At 39.8% G+C, this 7,874-nt stretch overlaps 1 pseudogene; it reads right to left on the reverse strand.

The window, feature by feature from the left end:
- Nucleotides 1–648: 648 nt before the first annotated feature.
- Nucleotides 649–7,874, reverse strand: part of LOC117949087 — a 15,053-nt pseudogene continuing 7,827 nt past the window's right edge.

The following is a 7,874-nucleotide window of genomic DNA, read 5'->3' on the forward strand; positions in this document are numbered from 1 at the left end:
AAAAATAGTAGTTTGTAGTAGTTCTTTCTAGTAGTTCATGGCATAGCAAGGCACTGTGCGGCATTACAAGGCGTAGCAGGATGTAGCAGGGCACCGCAGAGCGTAGCAGGACGTAATAATGTAGCGGGACAATGGCAACAGCTGTTACCATGATTTTGGAACCTCCCTGATCCAAGGAAACATGCTGGGCAAAAAAGAACATTAGGGACTCCAGGGAATTACTCCCCAGAGCTAGGTTGGTAAGAAGCATTTCTGGGACATGGATGCACACAAAATGGGAAGATAGAAAGATCGAGGATAGAGGAGCTCAGTGTGTCGAACGAAGTCTCCCAGCTGTCTAAAACTATTACAGCATAACTAAGAGAGACAGGGCAAAGAGAGGAGCCTGGTCAGGCTAGAACTCTCCCCAACCGGATCGGGCTGTATGCCTTGCCTCCCTCTGGTTTTATTATATTATTGATTACATCATAGATAAATCTGACAACTATGACGAGAAGCAAGTGGGCCGGTTTAGACGCTGCGACTCCTCACCCCCTAACTATTTTCAGTCAATTTTAGAGGTGCTTAGTGCATCATGGGAAGTCCCCCAGCAGTCTAGGCCTACAGCGGCGTAACTAATGGATGGTTCAGGACTTTCTTGAGCAGGCCCTATCTATAAGCTTTATCAAAGAGGAAAGTCTTGAGCCTACTCTTAAATTCTGGAGATGGTGTCTGCCTCCTGAACCCAAACTGGAACCTGGTTCAACAGGAGGGGAGCCTGATAGCTGAACGCTCTGGCTCCCATTCTACTTTTAGAGACTTTAGGAACCACAAGTAATCCTGCATTCTGGGAGCGCAGTGCTCTGGTGGGGTAGTAAGGTACTATGAGCGCTTTGAGATAAGATGGTGCCTGACCATGAAGAGCTTTGAACGTGAGAAGAAGGGTTTTAAATTCTATTCTGGATTTTACAGGAAGCCAATGCAGAGAAGCTAAAACAGGAGTGATGTGATCTCTTTTCCTGGTTCATGTTAGAACACGTGCTGCAGCATTCTGGATCAGCTGAAGAGTCTTTATGGACTTTTTTGAGCGGCCTGATAATAAAGAATTGCAGTAAGCCAGCCTAGGTTTAACAAATGCATGGACAAATTTTTCTGCATCATTTTTAGACAGGATATTCCTGATTTTTTGCAGTATTACGTAGGTGAAAAAAGACGGTCCTTGAAATTTGCTTTATGTGAGAATTAAAGGAAATTTCCTGATCAAAGATAACATCAAAATTCCTCACAGTGATGCTGGAGGCCAGGGTGCTGCCATCCAGAGTAACTATCTCTTTGGATAATGTGTCACGGAGGTGCTTGGGCCCCAGAACAATGACTTCAGTTTTATCTGAGTTTAAAATTAGAAAATTACAGGTCATCCAGGTTTTAATATCCTGAAGGCACATTTGAAGTTTAGCTAACTGATCAGTTTCACCTGGCTTTATTGATAGAGATAATTCCGTATCATCTGCATAACAATGAAGGTTTCCTGATAATATTGCCTAAAGGAAGCATATATAAAGTGGACAGGATTCGAGCAAGCACAGATTCTTGTGGGACTCCATGACTAACTTTGGCTTGCACGGAGGATTCATTGTTAACATGGACAAAATGAGATTGATCTGATAAATAAGACTTACACCAGCTTAGAGCGGTTCCTTTAATGCCAATTAAACGTTCCAATCTCTTTAATAAGATATGATGATCAATGGTATCAAATGCAGCACTAAGATCTAATAACACCAGTGCAGAGATAAGTCCTTTGTGTGATGCAATTAGGAGGTCATTAGCAAATTTCACAAGTGCTGTCTCTGTGCTATGATTAACTCCAAATCCTGACTGAAAATCCTCAAATAAGCTGTTGCTATGCAGGAAGTCACACAGCTGTTTGGTGGCTGCTTTCTCAAGAATCTTAGAGAGAAATGGAAGGTTGGATATAGGTCTATAGTTGGCTAAAACATCTGGATCAAAGTTGGGCTTTTTCAGAAGAGTTTTAATTACAGCTACTTTAAGTACTGTGGTACATAGCCTGGTAATAAAGATAGATTGGTTATATCTAGTAGATAAGTGTTGCCTAAGGGTAAAACTTCTTTAGGTAGCCTAGTCGGGATAGGGTCTAAGAGGTAGGTTGATGGTTTAGATAAATAAATAATTGAATTAAATTGATAAAGATCAAGTGAAGCAAAGCAGTCTAAACATACATCTGGTTTTACAGCTGTTTCTAAGGTTCCTGAGTTTAGAGATAAGTCAAGTAAAGGCAGGTCTTGGTGAATTTTTCTTCTAATAGTTATAATTTTATCATTGAAGAATCTCATAAAGTCGTTACAACTAAGAGCTCTGGGAAGACTTGGCTCAATAGAGCTGTGACCTTCCGTCAGCCTGGCTACAGTGCTGAAAAGAAACCTGGGGTTGTTCCTATTTTCCTCTAGTGATGACGACTAGTACAATGATCTGGCATAACAGAGGGCCTTCCTATAAGTTTTAAGACTATCTTGCCAAATTAAACGAGAATTTTCGAGTTTGGTGGAACACCAAATTTTCTCAAGTTTCCGCAATATTTGCTTTGATTTGCGAGTTTCAGTGTTATACCATGCAGCTAACCGTCTTTGTTTTATTATTTTCTTTATTAGAGGGGCAACAGCATTGAGTGTCATTGGCAGCGAGCCCGCTGCACTATCAAAAAAATAAACGATTTGGGAGGGACTAAAATTAGCATAGGATTCCTCCGTTACTTTGTGACTTGGTAATGAATTAAAAGCTGATGGAATCAAATCCTTAAATTTAGCTACAGCACTATCAGATAGACATCTTGAATAGAAGGTTTTGCCTAATGGCGTGTAGTTCAGCAGTATAAACTCAAAAGTTATCAAACAGTGGTTTAGATAAAAAGGGATTCTGTGGGAACACTATTAAATGTTTAATTTCCAAACCATACACCAGAACAAGATCGAGGGTGGGGTAAAAATGGTGAGTCGGTTTATGAACACTTTGAGAGAAGCCAATATAATCTAATAGAGAGATATACGCAGTACTAAGGCGATCATTCTTATCGTCCATGTGAATATTAAAATCCCCTACAGTAAGAACTTTGTCCGTTTTTAGGACTAAATTTGACAAAAGCTATGCAAATTCGGATAAGAATTCAGAGTATGGACCAGGTGCTCGGTTCACTATAACAAATAGAACTGGTTGAATTGATTTCCAACTTGGGTGTGAAAGACTAAGAACAAGACTTTCAAATGAGTTATAATTTAGTTTAGGTTTAAAGCTGATTAGTAGACTAGAATCGAAGATGGCTGCAACTCCACCTTCTCGGCCTGTGCCTCAAGGAATGTGATTATTGAGATGACTGGGAGGTGTGGATTCATTTAGACTAACGTATTCTCCATCACCCAGCCAGGTTTCAGTAAGACAAAATGAATCAATATTAGAATCTGATATTAATTCATTTACTAGTACACCTTTTAGAAGAGAGGGATCTGATGATTAAGAGTCCACATTTAATTCTCCTATTCTTTTGCACTATTGCACTTGTGGTTTGAATTGTTATGAGGTTTTCATGCACAGCTCCTCTTCTTCTTACCTTTGATTTAAATAATTTCAATGGTCGGGGGGCAGACACCGTCACTATGGGGTCTTGACTAAGTAACCCCTGGAATGGAAGAGCAGAGAAGTGTGGTAGACAGCAACTCAGCCTCCTGGTCCCAACTCTGGATTGTCAATGATTGGGTCCACTAATAAACTTTTCAAGATTCCCTTCGAATCAGACTAGGTCTTCCCCAGAAAGACTGCCAGTGATCTACAAAGCTCGAATCATTATCTGGACACCTCCTCGATAGCCAGCGGCGAAATGATGACATGCGTAGATTTTGCAGGGGTCCAGGAAAAACTACGGTGTCCAATATTGACTTTGCGTATGTACGCACCGATTCCACATTGATCTTGGTGACCTCCGATTCGCGTAACCGGGAGTCATTAATGCCAACGTGAATAACAATCTTACTGTAGGCTATTTAAGTTTATCATTAGCTATCAGTTTCAGATAAGCCCGCTCTGGCCCCCGGAATGCACTTAACTATGGCTGCTGACTTCGCTAACTTCACGTTTCTCAAAATGGGGCTGCCAATAATCAGAGTTGGTTTCTCATCGGGTGTGTCGCTGAGTGGGAAAAATCTGTTAGAAACGCTAACAGGCTGGTGGTACGTGGCCTTTTAAAGCTTACGACTATCTCTTTCTCGCACAGTTACCCAGGCACATTTTCCTTGCTGCTCAGTAGTGGCCGGGACACGGCTACCAGAGGCTAAATGAGGCTAAGGCTGGCCCGCGCCAACTACTGGGGGGGTTAGCTACAGTAACTAATGACTGATCTATTATGGTACAGATCCGGACTTCTAACTCACTAAGCCTCGCCTCCATGTTTACAAATAAACTACACTTGTTACACATACCATTGCCGTTAAAGGATGCAGAGGAGTAGCCTAACTAAAAATCTCACACATCGAGCAAGAGATAGTAGGAGAGAGAGACGAATTGGCTAACTGCTAAGCTAAAGTCGCTAGCAGCTAAGCTAAAGTACGGTATCGTCAGCTACCAAGCGTTCAAAACAACTGTTATTTAACGAAAGTCACAGAAAGACGTAAAACAAATGCTCATGCCTATGCCCCGTTAATGCGAGCTCCAAGCGAAGCAAATGTAGTTTAATGCACAACACTTTTCTCAAGTTCCAGTCACTTAACCAGATATGGCTAACTGCTAAGCTAAAGACGCTAACAGCAAAGCTAAAGTACAGTAGCGTTAGCTACCAAGCGTTCAAAAACAGTTTAACTTAATTTAACTAAAGTCACTGAAAATGTAAAGAACTGTGACTGCTTCGGCAGAACTACTATAAAAATAAGTGTTTAGCGGATAGTTAGCCACTGTAAAAGCAAAACTAACAAATTGAACTAGTATTAAGTGAGCAGCAACACGCTACCAACACACAACCACAAGAAACGGAAATGAGTCAGGTACGCTTACCGCAACAGCGGTAAGCTTACTGATGTCACTCTTAATATCCATTTAAGAGTGACATCAATCTTCTTATCCAGCTATTGGCAATTAAATAAGCATTTATCAAAAGAAGTATTTAAAAGGCAAGAATTGTAACTATTTTGCACACTTTATATATTGCTAGAAATCGTCTTTACACCCTACTTTCAAAAGTTGCTAGCTTTACAACATCACCAACACTGCCTTTAACGAATGGCCAGCAATCTTTCTGGTGAGGGCAGCCTCTTCCTGAATCCCACATGACCCATATTCAGCATTTGCAATCCATAAACATATCTTGTGTGGATGAAAAGTTAATCTTGGCTGATATTGTCAACCCTTCGATAGCAGGATATGACAATACATAAACAAAAGTGAATTATTCAGCCCTTAGAGAGCAAACCTCAATCATGTGTTGGAATGTTGTGCATGCATTTGTTATGGTAAACCAGAGATTTGGCAGATTTAGGCCAGAATATTCCCAGCAGAGACAGTCAGCAACAGTTTAACATTTGACCTAGTATCCTTGCTCAATTCTCAAAGGACTGTTTATTTTCTAGGGCTGTCCATGCCATGGAAAGAATTATTAGATGAGGCAAAAGGAAGGAAGGTGCCTTGACACAGCAGCTGAGGCTTAATAGGGAGGCTGAAAAGCCAGTGTAAGCTGTGGCTTTGTAGCCTTAGTCTCATCTACATAACTGAGGGAGTGGAGGATCTCTGAGCCAACGTTAATAAAAAAAAAGTGTCAGGGGCATAATTTGGTGAACCATTTGTCATGGAGGTCCAGTAATAAAACACTGACATGCTTGTACTGACTAGTTTCTTTAACTTGCTGGCTACTTTTAAAAACATACCTAATCTCCCCACGGCGAGCAGTGAAGTTTCTTCCTGCCACATGTGTGGAGCTCTAACAGAACAGACCAATACTTCACGTCCTGTGCCCTTCCCTTCTAAGCACTGAGACATTAGACATTAAAGAGCAGCTTATGAGTTCATTAGAGTCATAATGACCATGATATAATCATCTTCTGTGCAATTTGCACAATGTCTAAAACCTCAAGGCAGTGAGTATCTTCTGAAGGAGCTGTGTGGGTAACTCCATCTTAACATAGTCATTACAGATCCATAATGTGTAATATGTGATGACAGATTGTGTGTAACTTTCAAATGGAATAATAATGAAACACAACTGTGCACTCGATGTAAACCAAGGATCATACAGATATACCAAGGGAGCCATAAACAACTATTGTTGGTTCAATAAAGTGGCTTAATGACATCCTTTAGATTATGAATAAATTTACCCTCCATAAATGTCAGCTTAATGACAGATATCATTATCAGGTACTTATGGCACATTCAATTACAACACATTCTGCAACTCCAAATGCACATATTTTATACAAGGAGTGTTTCAAGGGATATGAATAATTCATACATTATCTGCAATAATTAAATATAGTGTAAATGTAAATGTATTGTATTTATATAGCGCTTTTCAGACAACCGCTCTACCACTGAGCCACAGCCGCCCCAGTGTAGAAGATGTGTTAGCAATGGCCATGTCGGTGTGTGTTTGCCTGTGAATGCTGAAATGCGGGAGGTTACATGTAGGAAGATACAAGCACACACACACACACACACACACACTTTATAAATGACCCCATAGTCACTGTAATTACTTTCATACTATATCATTTTTTGCAGTCCTACATAAATCCATAAGTCCAGAGCATTATGGAACACTAACATTAAAACAGTTAAATACAGGATTAGTTGTACACAATGATGGGAGAAATAAATAGATCCTTACAAGTACCTCTTTCTAAAATTTCTTTATTAAAAGTGAATTACGTTTAATGGCAAAATGTACTTAAAGTATCAGAAACAATTTTTTTTTTTAAAGTTATTTTTTTTAAACTGTAAACACCGCATCAACATATTCTCTCATAATCAACTTGATGTGGTAAATGGTTCCCATTAGGTAGTTAACAATACCAAAAATTCATAGTACAATAATATCACGATCAAAAGTCCACGATATTTATCACAATATTAAAAAACAAAGAGAAGTGAGAATTTGAAAAAAAAAAAAATCTGATGTGTGCAATTACACTTAAAATGCTTTGGTCCGTATGTTACCAGCTGTGAACAACACAAAGTCAATCCGGGTTTCCTTTTATAGTTTTAGGCTTAAATAGCTTGAACAGCCAGGTTTGGTTCGTTGGTGCATTCATTTTAAATTAGTTTAATAATAATTGTACATTTAAGTCAAAGTTAGAACTGAAATGTCTTTCAGACAAGTACTGCATTTGGCTTTGTGAAACCTGCAGCTGCAAGTCTGTCTGTGCATCAGTTAGAATTTTCAATATATTATTTGAAATCTGGTTCTATTGACTAAATGAGCGTACAGGTGAGAAACTTGAAAAATGAACCTTTGCTCTCCGTGGTGAGTTATTTTCAGGGTGGATTTCCCCTCCCAGTTATATTGAGGTGTAACCTGTATTATGTTTCCACACAGATACACAGTGATCAGTGAGAGGAAACACACACACACTGGGGGTTGATGAGCAGTATAAGTGTGAATTTTCCAAATGGGAAAACATGTTGTGGCTTTCACTTCCCGCATAATCCTTTAGCAAAGATTTTCTCTCTTTCTTCCTCTCGGAAATTTCTCTCACCCACTCTGTTTTTCTTTCACACTCCTCTCCTTCCATCTCCATCTTTTTTTTGCTTTTCTTTCACTCACTTTCACTCCTCTCCGGCTTTTCATAACCTCCATCCTGCCTTGGCGTGATCTCTTTACACCCCAGCCTCACTCCCCCTCT

The sequence above is a fragment of the Etheostoma cragini genome, chromosome 8 (assembly GCF_013103735.1).
Source record: "Etheostoma cragini isolate CJK2018 chromosome 8, CSU_Ecrag_1.0, whole genome shotgun sequence".
Lineage (NCBI taxonomy): Eukaryota > Metazoa > Chordata > Actinopteri > Perciformes > Percidae > Etheostoma > Etheostoma cragini.